This window comes from Adiantum capillus-veneris, chromosome 2 (genome assembly GCF_014529385.1).
Source record: "Adiantum capillus-veneris isolate H3 chromosome 2, ASM1452938v2, whole genome shotgun sequence".
Classification (NCBI taxonomy): domain Eukaryota; kingdom Viridiplantae; phylum Streptophyta; class Polypodiopsida; order Polypodiales; family Pteridaceae; genus Adiantum; species Adiantum capillus-veneris.
This window is the reverse complement of record NC_140932.1, coordinates 145,467,879-145,486,008: the sequence shown is the minus strand read 5'-3', so window position 1 is coordinate 145,486,008 and position 18,130 is coordinate 145,467,879.

Below are 18,130 nucleotides of genomic sequence, written 5' to 3'. Positions count from 1 at the left end.
TCTACCCTCCTTCTCTCTAACTCCGACCCACATATAGTGGCACTCTCACCTCCATGAACCACTTGGATGATAAGAGTGTAACTCCCCTAAATAACATTGTTACTCCTCCTGATCCTCTGCTAATATGCTCATTACAAGCCACCTGTTTACATGTGCTCTCCAATCTATATCGAGTCACCCTCAGGAGTGTGCTCTAAGAGGCTCTGATGCATCTCTAAATAGAAAATGATATCCTTTCCTCTCAAGGAATCCTTGAAGGCTCTGACATCCAATCGTAATGAGCCGTTGTAACTCCATACTGAAAGATATAGGTTGGTCCCATAGGTTGTGCACTGTTATGTAGTGCATTTGTCAAGTAGTTCACTTTGCCTCCTCTATAGAAGACAAGTTTTCTCTACTCTCTAGCAACCAGGATCTCGGGTATGCATTCTTTCATGTGTGCTAGTTGATACAGTGTTAGATCATCTCCAAGAAATCCTTGTTTGCTTTAGTGTAGGCCTCTTTTTGAGGAAGTTCTTCCTCTTTTCTATGGTAGAAAAATAAGAGAGAGAGAGAGAGAGAGAGAGAGAGAGAGAGAGAGAGAGAGAGAGAGAGAGAGAGAGAGAGAGAGAGAGAGAGAGAGAGCACTCTCGCACTTGAGTCTAAAGTTCCGACTTGGGTGCGGGGTGGGGGGGGGGGGGGGGGGGGGGGGGGGGAGACACCATCACTGCCACCTGCAAAGCTAGAAATAGATAGTTTCCTAGAACCTTGCAAAACCTATACATGGAATATTTGCGAGAAAATTGACGATGTTTGGAATTTTCTACCATGAATTTCTCTGTAGGTTTTCTCACCATTAAGTTTCAAATGTTGATAAATGTCAAAAATTGTAGGTGGGATTACACAAGATCTAGGTTTTTCTGGAGCATATTCCAAGAAAGGGATCTTGGAAGGTGGGTTGTGCAAATAGAGGCTCGTTCCTTAGATGCTCATTGTTTGCATGTGAATGTCATATGAGAGATCAAAAATTTCTTTAAGTTGAGGTAGGTTAAATAGTAAAGATAATTCTAGTGTAGATACTATGGTAGCTACACTTAAAGAAGCCTTTGGTTCATGTGAGCAACTTAGAGTGTCTTTTATATAGTTTGTGATGTTGAGGTAGGTTATCAAAGCAACTGATTGTGTTTGTAAGCATTGTCATGTTACAAGCCGCAACATTAAAGTCCACTGTTGCAAATCAAAATAGGATAAACATGATCACATTGCAAGCATAGTTTTTATGAAGTTTCATGCAGTAATTGCTATCAAAGTTTTTTTTATGGTTGAAGGTGTCGTTGCTTTGAGATTAATGTAGAGTAACCCACAATATCGACCTATACTTATATAGTAACCTCCTCTCCTCTGGTTATGAGGGTGTGATTGTAGCATTGCGAAGGATCTGATAGAGACTTGCAAGTGCCAAGAGTATTCTTTGGAGATATTGTAGATATTGGAATTGGTAGGTTAGCACTGGTAGGATAGCATTGAAGGATAGCTAGAGACAAATCAATCTAAGCTTATACAAGGTGCACATGTTGCCTTTACTGGGAAGAGAACTCATCAAATGTTTGTTAATCATACATTGAGTGTGCACGATGCCCATGTAAGTTGTCCCATCTTAGCTTATAAAATGAAGTTTTGAATTTTATTTTATGTTACTTTTGATTCACAATAAGGCACAATGAACTTATAGAGCTACGTAAAATGGAAAACTCCAATGACAAAACATCCCACAATCTTGCATGGAACCTTTCATAGCTTCAACAACAGTCTCTAAAATCCTGCCACTCCCATTAGAGGAAAAGAAGTTTACTTCTTCATCGATGGTAATGTGTATGTCTCCTTTGGTGATGACCTTCATATCCCCATGACAATGTCAACTTTGACTTAGTGTTTCAAATTTCCACCCTGCCAAAGGCTTTGTTCAGACTCACTTTCATAAGGTTCTCCCAAGGCTCTACAAAAAACATTTTCAAAGCATAGTTGGTCACCCATTCTAGCCCCAAGTAAAAGTGTAGGTTTCAAAGAGGCGGCAAAGTGATAGTACTTGACAAACACACTGATGACGGTGCAACCTATGGGACCAGCCTAAAGCTTTCGGTATGGAATTGCAATGGCTCATTGCAATTGGATGTTAGAGCCTTTGAGGATTCATTTAGAGGGAAGGTCATCATTGTCTATTCGGAGACGCATATGAGCCTCTAAGAGCACAATCTCAAGGGTGTCTAGATACAGATGGGAGAGCACATGTAGATATGTGGCTCGTAATAAGCATAGTAATAGAGGATAAGGAGGAGTAACAATGTTATTTAGGGAGGAGTTAAACCCTATCATCCAGGTTGTTTGCAGAGGTGAGAGTGCCCATTTTATGTGGTCCAAAGTTAGAGAGAAGGAGGGCAGAGCTCTCTACATTTCCATATGTTACTTCCCTCCTAGCACATCTCATTATGTTTTGGCTAAGGGACAGTCACCATACATGATACTATAGATGAAGATATTTGGGAGTTCTTGAGAGATCCTTCCTAGAGGTTTCAATGTCAGGATAGCATGTCATCATGCATCCTTCTTTGACACTTTCGAGGAGATGTTGAGAGAGCTAGACGTTAAAGAGATTAGGACCTCAAAGGATGCTAAGGAGTTTGTAAAGTATGGGAGATATCTGATTAAGATGGGCACAACACATGGATTGGCCATTTTGAGTAGCCTTGATAGATACTTCTCTTTAGGCAACTTCACTTGCTTCGTTCATAGACATGGTGCTAGAACCATGGACCATGTTTTGGCTTCACATCACTTATACCACGCATTCAAGTCTTATCACTCTTGCTTACACCTGTTGGAGTGACTATAGATCACAATCGAATATCTTTTGCAATAGATTTTACTTACACAATTAATGGCTTTCAGCATACAACACATCGCCATCTAAGATATCACTTTTTTAGAGAGATAGATGGAATGTATATAGAAGAGCTGTATAGTCTTCTAGCATGGGAGAACCCCCATAGACCCTTGTTAGAGCTCACCCGGCTGAAAGCATTCTTTGGTGGTACAAAAAGGACTTTCCTTGACACTACTTTGCCTTGGTGGTTTATGTGTGTAAGAATACGGGTTTTAATTGGAATTTGCAGAGTGAAAGAAACTTATTTTTTTAAAGGTGTTTCAAAATTGAACTAGACATCATTCTGGAGATGTGGGGATCGGGATGGGGCGGGGGCGGACTGGGTTGGAGGGGTGGTTCTACAGTGGAATGCCCTCTCTCTCTCTCTCTCTCTCACACACACACACACACACACACACAATATTACTTACCTGTAAAGAATCCCTAGCTTATGCGACACCCTGGATTCTACTAAAACATGCTTCCTAAGCTGCATTATATAGGGTATCCACCATGGGACTTGGCCTTTTTAAAACATAAGTAATACGTATGGTTTATTGCCTAGGGTAAACCCGACCGTGAAGGCGCTATGGTGGTTTTTTCATACCGCAGCGTAGGCGGCCTCGCAGTCACAGCAGGGGATCTCTCCACTCATGACGATCTGCTCTCTATAGAGTAATGGCGGCCTTCCTCCTTCCTCTATTTAAGAGGTGAGGGTGCAACTCTGCCCCTCACTTAGCTTTGTATGTTACTTTGCTTGCTTAAAATAGGACTATGTGTCTATTTCTCTACTGCACCAAAGTATGGAGCTTGCAACACAAGTAACTGAGATTGGCTACTCTGCTCATAAGTTTTTCATTGCACACCCACCTTTTTAGGGCATTTTTACTGTAATGATGTTGCTTTATCCATTTGATGGTATAACAATTTTGTGTGGATTTCGCTTAGTATAACGGAACTTGTTTACGGTTCATTGGTCGGTAAGTTTATATGGGTGATGGTGTTTTAGCAAGACCTTGACCCCACTGCTGAGTTTTCGTTTGCTATCTACTCTGCGTAATTACTGTTATAAAGATTTTGAGGTATAGATGGTTTTGGGGTATGGCTTACCGGCTGCTGCCTCTTAAACTGTGTAAAAGCTTGCGTTGTGGCTGCTTTAAGTTAACTGTTCACTGGTTCTTTTTAGGGTTGTTGCCGCTTAACTTGGCTAGGCAGTACTTTGTCGTGGATAACCAGACATATTATTGGTGCTTACTAATCATCAAAATGCTTGGGGATTTGCTTGGTACTGTCGCTTTTGCATGGGTTACTGATCATAGTCATGAGAAGTCTTGATAGACCTTGTGTTTTGGTTGGGTATGGGAACACAAAAAGGGTGGGGTTCTCTGACCCACTACACACTGATATTAAATGTTTTTAAAGGGGAGATGGCCCGGTGGCACACTATTGCTTGACTTGGTCATTACTTTATTGTTGGGATATGGTAATGCAATACATTATGATCTACACTCACATAGGCGGGTGTAGCTCCGTTTATAGCTTTGGGATTGACTTGGTACTATCACTTAAAGCATGGTATATTTCTTGATAAAAGACCACTGCTTGGGTTGGTTATGTGAATATAAGGGGGTTGACTTGCTGCGCACTGTTATTGGATGTTTTTTTTGGATTTTTAGGGGACTTTGCCCTAACTGCATACTATGGCGTCACTGGTTCATTACCTACGTTTTCTGAATGAGATGTTGCAAATCATAGGCGGATATGGTTTCTTGTTTTTTGAACTATGGTAAATCGGGGCTTGGCCCAGCTGCATACTGGTATTAGATGGTTTTTTCTGGCTCGAGTACTTACAGTTACTGGAGGTATTACTGGTCGTCTTGTTAAGGTATTACGAAAAAAATTATCATTCACAAATGACAAGTGAAATTGGAAACATAAAGCATAATTCCTTTAAGCTTCATGGTTGGACTCGAGGTCTGGCTTGATCCCACAAGGGCTCCTTGCCACTTTGCCAAAGAGATGTACAAGGTAAGTGATATACAAATTGGAGGATGATTTGATTCCATGTACCATGATGGGCATAAACTGTATCTGACCTAAAAACAAACGTAAACGAGCTTGATGCTTTTTAGAAACTATAAATGGAATTCTTAAAAAAACTTCTATAGTAACCTCATATGGTGGTGTTTCATTAATCTTGAAAGTAAACTTATAAACTGATAAAAGTAGTAATGGGGGATTTAGACACTTGGATTAGAAGGGGTGATGACCTTCTAATCAAAATGATATTTTTTTACTGGAAACTTTGGGATTTTTTTGAAAAAGAAACATTTTTTACATAAATACTATGGACTATGCTTGTAAGTTTAAAAAAAGGTTTGTAAGATGGACATGGATAACAACTGGTATAGTCCATTGATACTTGTAAGCCACATCCAAGGCTAACATATTTGTTGTTTTGTTTGAATGGATGCAGGTAAGGACTCTATCTTATCTTGGAAAGGTTTTTTTGGCTTTAGCAAGTTGTCCAACACAGGATTACACTTACACCTACTGCAAGGGAAGTTCTTCAGTTATTTGTATATTGGAATGGGGCTTCATTCTTACGAACATTGTCCAAAGATAATTCTAAGGTTGAGTTGTTTTTGTACTTATCATTTCCTTTATTCTGAAGCCAATTGTCTTTTGAATGTAAAAAGTTCAATTATGTCTTATTATTTATGATAAAACAGCTACACACACACACACACACACACACACACACACACACACACACAAAATGTTTCCACCCGACCATGTAGCAAGGAAGCTCCATGGCCACATCTCTCTCTCTCTCTCTCTCTCTCTCTCTCTCTCTCTCTCTCTCTCTCTCTCCACGTAGTCACATTAGTCTGTTAGAGAAAATTGCCTCAAGGTAGCATTATCACTAATGAACCTGACATTTGGTGTATGCCTTTTTGACATTAGAGACTAGAGTTTCACCTAACAACAAGGATATTCAAGAATAGAATTGAAAGGAAAAGTGTTGTCAAACTTCTTGTGCATCTACTCAATGACTCTCGGGTTATAACTACTCTTTGCAATTTTAATTTGTTTGGTACATTCTTAAGGCCAATTTGGTGGGGATGGGGTGTGTACAATTCCTTACAAAATTTCTATACAGTACCAATCCATTCCCTTTTAGTACCAAAGCTATTTTGTATACAACCAAAGCCCTTGTGCAATACCAAATCTGTTATTCGATTGGATACTAGTGATGTCAAAGTCTATCTATAGAGTACCAAAGCCTCATGGATAGTATCAAAGTCTTTATGCAGGACCAAAGCTGGTCTCCTTGTATAGTACCAAAACATTCATATACAGCAGCAAATCCTTTGCAAAGTACCCATTTTGGTGCTCTTTCCCATGGCATCAGTTCTAGATAGTGTCAAAGGCATAAAGATAGTACCAAGTTTGACTTATGGTCAGTTGAAGATTTGTTGCGGGCCAGTTATGTAGCAACTTGACTTTGTCGATAGGAGTGCCATTTGGAGTTATTTTGGCCTTGCTAGGGTTCCAGGAGGTAGTGTGCATCATGTGGAGCCAACAAGAATTTGCGCTCGTCCATCGGGTTCTTCGTTCTCGAGATATGGCTAGTCGACATTTTCTAGGAAGACGGCATTAGATGTTTTTTGTTTGTTTTTATGGCCTCAATTTGCAATCCTAGAAGCCTTAGAATGCAGAGGAAACCAACAAGGCAGAGATTCGGTCGGATTGTGGCTCAACCATTGGGTCTTGAAGCATTAAATGGCACGCTCTAGAATTTAGGGATAAAAAATGGGGTGTTCAATTGTTTTTTTTTTAAATTTTCAACTTAAGGAGGGTGTGGTGCCGTGGGGCTACCATGTGGCGCCCACATTGGTCTCATATGCAAATTCTGGAGGCATGAGCATGAGGTATAAGGCCTGAATGGCACCCATGGCACAAAGGAGAGAGAGAGAGAGAGAGAGAGAGAGAGAGAGAGAGAGAGAGAGAGAGGTCTTAAGGCATGTGGGCTATGGCGGTCGCTCAATGGCACTGCGCGTTGGCGGGATTGTTGGCCCGTCAGAAACTGATGCTTCAGTTTTAGCCGGATGTGGCACTGCGGTGGCCATGGTGGGTGGCACGCTGATGGTAGAAAATGATGATGTGGCAGAGGTGCCCGCAAGGGCCTATACACACACGGGTGCCCATGGGGCTCTCCATCTTAATTGAGGAGATGCTCTCACCACCAAGAGCAACGATGGCATCATCGCTGCCTTGGTGGAACCTCACATAAGAGAGTGCAAATGAAGGTTGACCATCCAGTGAAGTGGTTGTTCTCATGCAGGGGTAAATTTTTTTTTGAAGGGAGGAGGACTTGGTAAAGGGGGGAAAAACGCTTATATGGCTCCGTATTTTTTTCATTTGAAGGGGGCTCTTGGAGGAGACCAATGTGAGGTTTCTTGAGAGGCCAACAAGGGCTTCCTAGAGGGGCTACATGAGAGTGGACAATCAAGGTCTCTGTGGAGCCCTGTGAAGAGAGAAATGGCCATGGTTTTGGCTGAGGAAGCTTTATAAACATATGTTTTTGCAAGAAGAAGTCATCATTGTCGCATTTGGTGTCACCCCCCTTCTCTTTTCTCTTGCTCTTGTGCAGTCGGCGGTGTCATGTGCGTGTGTCGGTGTACATTAAGCTGGAGGTGTTCTAGATTGCGTGCGCGCGTGCACACACACACACACACACACACACACACACACACACACACACACACACACACACACACACACACACATATATATATATATATATATATAGAGAGAGAGAGAGAGAGAGAGAGAGAGACAGAGAGAGAGGTCTCAAGCTTGGCATGTGGGCTATGGAGGCCGCTCAATGGCGCTGCACACTGGCGGGGTTGTTGGCCTAATAGAAGCTGATGCTTGAGTTTTGACCGGATGTGGCACTGCGGTGGCCATGGTGGGTGGCACGCTGATGGTAGCAAATGATGATGTGGTAGAGGTGTCCACAAGGGCCTATACACACGGGTGCCGTGGGGCTCTCCATCTTAATTGAGGAGATGCTCTCACCACTAAGGGCAACGATGGTGTCGTGCTGCCTTGGAGGAACCTCACATAAGAGAGTGCAAATGAAGGTTGACCATCCAGCGAAGTGGTCGTTCTCATGTGGGGGTGAAAATTTGTTTAAAGGGAGGAGGACTTGATAAAGGGGGGAAAAACGCCCTATACGGCCCCATATTGTTTTCATTTGAAGGGGGCTCTTGGAGGAGACCAGCGAGAGGTTTCTTGAGAGGCCAATGAGGGCTGCCTAGAGGGGGCTACATGAGAGTGGACAATCAAGGGCTGTGTGGATCCGTGTGAAGAGAGAGATGGCTAGGGTTTTGGTTGAGGAAGCTTTATAAACATATGTTTTTGCAAGAAAAAGCCATCATTGTCTCATTTGGTGTCACCCCCCCTTCTCTTTTCTCTTGCTCTTGTGCAATCCACGGTGTCGTGTGCGTGTGTCGGTGTTTGCTGAACTTGCGGTGTTCTATATTGTGCACACACACACACACACACACACACACACACACACACACACACACACACACACACACACACACACAGAGAGAGAGAGAGAGAGGTGTTGTGTGTATAGAGAGCTGTGGGATGAGTAGTGCGGTGTGAGTGTGCTTGTTTGTGTTGTTGCAAAGGGTGTGTGAGCCTACAAAGGGTGCAGGTGAGGCCCTCCTAGTGTATCTTGGTATAGCTTAACGTGTGGGATGAAAACAATAAACCTTCGAAGATTTTAACTTCTTTGATGATGTTGAAATTTATGTCATGTATAGTTTCAAAGCTGAAATTTTTTATCATGTACATTTCCAAAAGTGTAGAAAGATTTGGTACTCTCTCCTAGTAGAGTCCCAAAAATGGTACTCCACAATCATCTTTGGTACTATACCAAACTTCAAAAGACGAAGTACTAAAAAATATACTAAAATGATTCATATCTCCCTTCTTTGGTTCAATATAGAACCTAGACACAATAATACACAAAGAATTTGGTGCTTCAAAGACCCTTGGTGATATAGAAGATACTAATTGGTACTCTATACAACCATTTTCAATTGAAATAAAATAGCATTTAAGAGCTGGACAGTACCAACACCTCCAGAATTTGGTAGTATTCAGATTCTTTTTGGTGCCATCCAAATTCACTACCATGTAGTGCAGTAGCAAATTTGGCACTCCGCCTAGGTGTTGGTCTGATACAAGTGGCTATTGTCAACGACCATTTCCATAAGAAGAGCAGTCCAAATTTGGTAGTGACTTCAAGCATTTGGTGCTTTACAGAACTACTACAATGCAGCTAAGTACCAAATTGGGTACTTCACACAGCCTTGGATAATGTACAACCATTTCCATATATCTATGCCTTTTCGACTCCAAACTCCCCGAATTCCTCTGCATCACGAGGATTTTAGGATCGCAAATTGAGGCCACAAAAACATGCAACAATCATCTAATACCGTCTCCCCGAAAAATGCACCTGACTTCAACTAGCCATATCTCGACAACCAAGAACTTGATGGACAAGCTGCAAATTCCTATTGGCTCCATATGATGCACACTACCATCTGAACTCTGATTGATGGACAAGCTGCAAATTCCTATTGGCTCCATAACTTGCCCATCTGAACTCTGATTGATGGTCCAAAAAGACCGACATGAACTAAAACTTGATCACTTTACATCCACCCACTAAGATCAACTCTGACCATCCACTTCCACTTGCCTTATCCATCAAGGACCTACAAAGCCTTCCATCTTTAAACTTTGATATCTTTCACCGGGTAGCTCCGTTAGAGGAGCTTTCTGGACCGGATCATAAAGCATCTCAAACACCACATTTCAAGGCACAATTTGATCACTTTGGAAACTTTGACCAACCATCTTGATTAGCCCATTTGGGAGCCCTCTTAGCCTAAGAAACTGCATCAAGCACACATCATCGGTCCCCTTTTCATGCCCATGCTTCCGTACCTACTTTAGAATCCTACCATGCATCCATAGACATCCATAGCACTGCATTGTACTGCTCATAGCACCAGCTAGCTTTGGTTGCACCAACGTGTCTCTTAGATGCTTTGAGATAGTGAAGCCGTACTATGTTCAAAAGCTGAAAGAGCGATACACTTTCTTTGTGTATCCCATATACAGATGCTCTATTTGAAAGAGGCTTTTAAACAGATGTGCCAAAATAATTTTGGCATCACAGGAAATTCCACCTTTTCACTTGCTCCATTTGTTGTAGAAGTGATGATACAGGAGAGGTTTGTGCAAACCAAGCAATATGTCAACACATCACTAGTATGTGGGAATCCATCCTATGCCCAAAGCCTCCAAGTAGTGAATACCATGCAAAGAAATTATTATTGGGATATTGCTCCCAATGTGGTGTAAGGAAGTTGAAATTTTGTCCCGAAGAGATAGCAGAGGACACTAGGGAAGTCTTTGTGAAGGTTTTCATGAATGTTGAAATGGGATAGGTTGATGCAGGTGGGAATGAGAAGAAGAGAAAGGACTTGCACCTCAATGAATGAAAAGTAATGCTTTTCTTAACCTGTTTTTAGTCCACTTCACAAGCTTCATCAAGCACAACTTTATCTTCCATTGGCAAGACCAACAATTCAAGGATTCTTTGCTCTCAAGTTTTCTAGAAATATTGTTGTATCAGTTATTGACTTTGTAGAGAATTATTGTTTTAAAATTTAAAACGAGATTCAATCAATGCATTGGTGGTCAACCAATCAAGAAATGCAACATGTGGTTTTGAGAATACGCTACACTTTTACATATCAAAATGATAGGTAGCATGATATATTGTTTGTACAGTATTGTTTCATGCTTCATGACAAGTGGTTGAAATAGCAAGTATATTGTTTGCAACATCATTGGGTGTGGTCAGATGGTGTTGCTTCACTAATCAAAGCACGTAGACCTTACTATTTTGTGGCGAGGTGCTATTGGATGATAGGATTTCATATGATGCATAACTTCTCAACATTCAGGCATGGAAAATGAGAGTATGATGGACCCCTGGGGTCTTTACTAAGGATTATCGTATGATGTTACGTGAGTGTACAATAGGGGGGGTTTATAAGGCCAAAAAGGTAGATTTTACAAAGGAGGGTCCCGTATATAAGGGGTAAAATGGCAGTTGTGGTGCACGCAGGTGACATCTTCCTAGTACTACTAGTGAATCCTCCGGGGATGGAGCAAGGCTAGTTATCACGAGAACCTTAACACATCAGGAGTTGAAACTAGATGGTTAGCCAATCAACTTTTTGAATGCAAAATTTCAGCCAAGAAAAATCTTACAAGTGTAAAACACAGAGTCTTCTGGCTTGTTGGCACAAATGATATGCGGTGCAATCCCTAATGGGAATGTGAGTGCATTGTGGGCTCCCACTCATGTCATTGTGTTGATGGGTATTCCTACGTTGTACACTTTTGAATTCTTTCATATGTATGATTGGACTGTGGAGAAGTTGCAAAAATAGAATGCACAGATAAGAATGGAACTATGTTGCCATCAAACCATTGTCTTTGTCTGTAAATACAAAAGTGGGTGAAGATGAAGATGATGAGGAGGATGATACTATGCCAACCAGTCAGGCTTCTAGCCTGCCAATGTATGAAGGAAGCCCTAAAATGTTGTGTGTTATCCATTGGGGATAACTTCACAGTCAAAGCAGCCAAGGTCAAAGAGGAATTCTACCTTATCAAATGCACAAAAAAGTTGTACCAGACAATGAGAGCACAAATTGATAAGTGACAACAGGTTTGTTATAGGCGGGAAGGTTGTGGAAGGATTCTACTATAGCCAAATCAAAGGAAATGTTTATATATATACACACACACACACACACACACACACACACACACACACACATATATAGTATTTTGGATCATACATCTTTAATCATTATCTATTCACTTCTTATAAGGGCCATACGCTTCTCGATGGAGCTTATTCTTGGAGTCTTGGATGAATTCAAGATATCCGCTGAGGTATATGAGAACATATACAGTAGAATGCCATATAATGATGATAGTGATAAGGGTGGCCACCCTACCTCATGTTCATCTAAATTGCAAAAAAAAGGGGTGGGAGGGAGGATAGAACCCCTTGATGGTATATGCATGCGGATGATCGAGGGCTCCCCCCTCCCTTTCTTTTAAAATTTTTTGACAACTACAGGTTGCCACATTTCCTCATGTTCCTCATGCCAAACTTTTTTTTCAAACTTGCAAAAAAAGGAGGGGGGGGGGGGGATGCAGACGATTAGAGGGCTCCAACCCTCCCCTTTTTGTGCAATTTTGGATGGACTACGGAGCGAGAATGATTTCTCCTTGATTTTTGGTGGTAATGATTGAGTAGATAAAAAAACTTTATTAGGCCTTTTTTTGAACAAAAAGAGTTTTCATTCTTTCACACAAAACACACACAAAGAAAGCAAAGAAAGATGAAACATATAGATGGATATTTGATATTAAAAAGAGCCATAAGAAAAAACTTTTAAAAAAACATATAACATAGGAGGTGTTTGAGCTCTCTAATCATTTGCATGCACATGGATGATCAGAGAGCTCAAACACCTCCTATGTTATAAATGTGATTTTGAAAAAATAATGCCTTTTAAGAGTCTTTAAATGTCAAAAAAAAGACAAGGATGAGAACTTCCTAATCATCCACGTGCATGTAGATGATTTGGAAGCTTTAATCCCCTTTTTGAATCTACTGGTGAAAAAATGTATTGAAAAGGATTTTTGATAATGCTTGTATCTATTTGAACATCCTTAGTCTCTTGTAGAGGCCTTCATGAGATAAAGATGAATAAGTATTTGTTGAAAATTTTGAGCTAAAACAAAGAAAACTCTGGTGATTTTTTGTTTTTTGTACTTGGAAATTTTGCTTTGTTTTGACAATTAAGCAAAGATCTACGTAGAAATTAAGAGATGTGACATAGTGAAACACACAGATTAAAAAATTTAATTTAATTTCTTTTAGATGTTTGATGTCTATACTATATTTTATGGTAAGTAAGAGGAAGCATACAAAGAAAAATCTCTATGCCTCACACCATAATAGCCGCCAAGTGAACATAAAGTTATGTTCAGGGTGTGTTTTTAACGGATGATAGAGCAAGGCACCATCACGTGTGCGACCCTTAGAAACCATCCCCAAAAATAAAAGACAGACATGTGAAAAAATATGAGTATTCATTGATGATGAAGTACATGTGGATGAAGACTCTAATAATATTGAAGATGAAGTCGAGCACATAGGTATCAATCCATTTATTTATTTTATTTTTCCTCTATTGTAATGATATCATTGTCTATTCTATTTGTCAATTATTCCATACTATAGTGTTTTTTTGTCTATATGTTAGAGGCGAATGTGGACAATGAGGTCTTGATGAAAATAAAGAGGTGAGCAATGACAGTGGTCAAGGGGAGGAGGATGGTAAAGGAACGAGACATTCAAGGCAATTAGGCAAACAAGTGTCCCTGGCCTTAATGAATGATGTGTTGAGACATTTTTATGTGAAGAAAAAGACAATGTCCCCTCCCATGCCTCTTTGTAGATATGTGGCTCATGCAGCTGTTAGATTTTCCACCAGATATTGCTCAAGATTAGGAGAGACAAGTTGTACTGCTATACAAGTACTAAAATATCTTTTGAGAGGTATTTTGAATGTAACTAATTGTGTACATTTGTTCTTGTTCAATGAATTCTTAAAGTTTTAAGATCTCATGCATTGTAGGAAGAAAATATTATTGCATCTTATGAGTTTGACAAAATCCAAAGACTCCCCAATGTCCTCAATTTCAAGAATATAAGGAATTTTGGATCTACATGGAAAAAGAGACAGATTGGGCTCATTTTTATTTTGAGGCCTCACTTTTAATCCAAAGGATCCAAGCTGAAGGTCCACAACTATCGGATTCATTGATGAATGCTTCAAGATAAGCTTGAACAATCATGCTATATAGGTATATTTAATGTGAATGATTAGGTTGAATTGATGAACGTGTCCACATGTTCAGTGATTGTGGTGTACATGTATGTAGGTTTTTGTGCATCTCATGGATGGGGTAAAGTCTTACGGAGAAGATGCCTGAGCTTGTGTTTTCAAACAACGGGTGGTTTACAGGTTTGACTCTAACATGACTTCTCCACTGATGATAGTTGGTGTATTATGATATATATATGTATGCGAAGTACTCCTTTGCTTTTGTATGTTAATAGATTCGGTCAAGCACGAAGTGAGTGTATGGAGTCCCATGTAGAGTCGATTGATGTTTCTAAATTCTTTACCTTAAATTCCTTATGGAAGCCCAAGTTAGGGTGTTGGTTTATTGTGAAAAAAAGTTACCAAAAAAAAAGGAGTCTGTCAAATTTTCTTGTTTTTAATTATCTTCTTCATTACATTGCTCTTAAATTCCACATGGAAGCCCATCATAGGGTGGAAGATTTTTTTTTTGGTTGAAAATTGATCTCTTAAGCAAAGGAGACTACCAAAAAATTGTTAGAATGTTTCTTTTCTTTAATATTACATTGACTTAATTTCACGTTGAAGCTCAACAAACGGTGGATTCTTTGTTCTTTAAGAATGTTGCAGGTGGATATTGCAATGTGTAGAAGAAAGGAGATTGGATGCAAGTCCAAAATTCACAAGAGAGTGGATTGATGTCAACAATGAGAGTACTATGTATTCTCCATCACTGCTTGAAATGAATGTGACACCATGGGAGGCATGCTTATCTTGGTGGCTCAATTACCCGGATAGTGTCAACCCAAAGCAAGAGAAAGATCTTCATGAGAATAAGTTATCTAAATCATGTAAATGATCAATTCATTTATGTATGAAAGGTTTTTGAGGCCATGCATGTGATGATAAAAACAATGATGCTTGTAGGGTTCACACAGGAGACACATAGCAGTAGAGACATTGATGTACTCCCCCTACTTCAAAAAATCAAGCAACCAGGTGAGAACACTCAAGATAGTAAGGATTCCACACAAGCTACTCAAGGTACACAATCCAATACCAACTGGCCACTCAAACAACTATCATAGCCAATTGTGTCTCTTTTGTTAGCATTCTTGACAAGAAAGGTAAAGGCCTTATGGAACAGCCAAGCACCTTAAGTGATCCACAAATGAAGAATGTGTAAGAGGTCTCTATAGCACCCACTACCTCCTTTACTATAGCTCATCTTTAGACCGAGAGAGCTGGAGAGGTGGCCTATGACTCGTTCTATTGGTGAATAGTCCTAAATGAATTTGAAATTAGATTTCTTGTATGTAAAAAATTCTTGAAAGCTATCACTATAAAAATTATTGTTGCAGGGTTTCAATACCAAAATTATATTGATGCTCTTCTTGTTGACGTGACCCAAATTGATAGATTTTCCCTAAATAGATAAAAGAAACGATCATGTAACATTGCATCTATTATGTTTTGTAATATATGACTATGTATTGTTTTTGAAATAGCATCAACAAGTTTTTTCCTACTCAAAAGATGCATCTTTATAGAAAAGATGGAGTGCATTGTGTGTCTCTATTGGATTTTTTTACGAGCTTTGGGGTAAGCGACATTTTTTAACATTAAAGGGTAACATGACGTTTCACATTTAATATTGAAGCTATTGTTTCTTCTAGAGGAATTGATTGTTCCCAAGTGGAACACATTCTCACAGGGTCTGGTGAACGGTTGCATGGATCTCGCTTGTGAGTATTTCGCCAACAAGGGCTTCTTGGTCACCCTGTGCTTAGTTGAGCACATAGGCAATTTTCTTGCGGATGCAATGAGAGTGTGGTTTGCACTGCACCGTAGTTGGATACTTATGTGTGAGTCCAAGGCATATCAACATCCTACCACTGGAGAGACAATTAGATCACTATTATTTTATGGGTTCTTTAAACAAAGTTTTTGCAGCATACTTTTCTCATCTAGATATATCATATTTGAAATTTGCATACCCAAATAGGTGCTTGATCTTACCATGTGTATTTGGCATTGTATCAATCATTTTGTGCCCTACTAATAACGATAGAGAAAGTGGGGAGAAGATTTTAGAGAAGTTGTTTCCAGTGTCTCATAACTACATGTTAGATGATTGTGTCTTTCTCATAAAAGTTGATGGTGAAATTGTGAGAGGTAGTGCACAGAGAAGTGCTTTTTTTTTGGGGGGGGGGGGGGGTAAGTAGTGTTATGTGATGTTGTTTTGAATGGTCTTCTCATTGAGTTTGGCACATTGTTTCCACTTGCAAGACTAATGGTGTTTTAATGTGCTCAAGGTTTACTTCACACTTCACACTCATAGTCTTCTGAAATAAAAATGTTGATGAAAAAAATTAGCAACACACCTTGTATTCTGTCGTAGCCATATAGTGTAAAATAATGATAGTATATTATTCCAAAAAGATATATATCAAACTCTATAAATAAATAAAACCTATTGTATTTGAAATTGATAACATAAGACTGTATTTTGGTCAAAAATATCCAAAAGAGAGAGATATCTAATGACTATGGAGATTTTGGTTGATGAACTAGGCTTTGATTCTCATCTTGCTAGATTGCCCAGAGCAAAGGAGAGTCTCTTTTGGTATGTGAATCCAAAAAGCAATAGTGACACCAATTCCCTCGCTTAGATTGTGCAAAATAAGTCACAAATATTGAATCTCTAGAGCCCATGGCCTGCCTCATAAGTTTGATATCTGAGATGGAATGTGTTTGGTGCAACTTGTTTTTATCTACATCATAGATCAAAGCTTTTGCAATTGCATTTTCAAGTGTGTTAAGTATGGAGCTTGATTTACCCTTGTAATTTTCTGTGGTAAAAGCGCACATTTGTAAGGCCCCCATTATGAGGAGAAGCCATCGTGCGTGAAGGAAAATCACTCACCGGAAACCAAAATTTTCACGGACAAGAATCAGGGGCAACTTTAAAGGCCTCGGGGGCGGAGGCCCCCGAGACTTTTTTTCGCCGGAATATTATGGCCGGACGGCGGTCGGAAAGTGGTCGGAAAACAACAGGTCGGTTGGCCGGTGGCCGGTAGTCAATGGCCAATGGCCGGTGGTCGGAAGTCAATGGCCGGTGGCCGGTGGTCGGAAGTCAATGGCCGGTGGCCGGTGGCCGAATTCAATGGCCGGTGGCCGAATTCAGAAGCGGACTTGTCTTCTCAAGGGCGGCCACACATGGGCGGATTGGAGGGTCCGATTTGGACTTATTCGCACAAGGGCGGCTACACATGGCTGTCTCTCATAAGAGAGGGCAGCCCTTTTGGCCTATAAAAGGAGGCCATTTCTACACACATTTCATAGTGTGAAGTTGATGCAACAAGGTGAGTGTGAGGTGGTGAGAGTGAAGCAAGGCGGGAGCTCCATTAAGGGTATAATCCCTTTGTAAACTACTTCTTGTTTTGAAGTACCAAAGCCATTGAGTGGCTGCTTTCCCGTGGACGTAGCCCACATTGGGTGAACCACGTATATCGTGTGTACTCTCTCTCTCTCTCTCTCTACACTATAATCTCGTGTATATAAATTTGTCTCTCTCCATTAAGTAATCTACTCAATTATCTATTTAGCTACGTCTTATTTCCTAACAAAGTGACCTTCTAATGCAAATGAGTAATTGTAACCTTGATTTGAGGATGTAGTTTACAAAGAAACCCTTGAACCTTTGTGGAACTCATCTAGCTCATCCAGCTTAACTAATTAACACTAGTCTTGTCTGTGAGCCACAAAAGTGGCTCATGCCAATTTTTAGTTATTTGAAAATAAATTTGCAAGTGACCACAAAACTTCACAAGAACTTCTTGAGCATGCATTTAGATGCATATATAGCTTTGTGGTACAAAATTAAAAATATAGAAATCAATTTCAAATTTTTTTAGCAATTTTCATGTAAAATTGCATTTTTCTCCTTACTTTAGATGGGTGTACAATATTACCACTTTCTCTTTTTAAAATATGTTCATAGACCCATCACATACATGTCTATCTATTTTTTAGTGAATTCACTTAGTCATAGTAGCTCAAGAACTTTGATAGATCTAAATAGTTCTCTTATGTGTTCAATAACTTGCATTTCTTTGCACATCACTCCTTCAGCCCCAAAATTAAGGAGAAAAATACGATACATACACTAAAT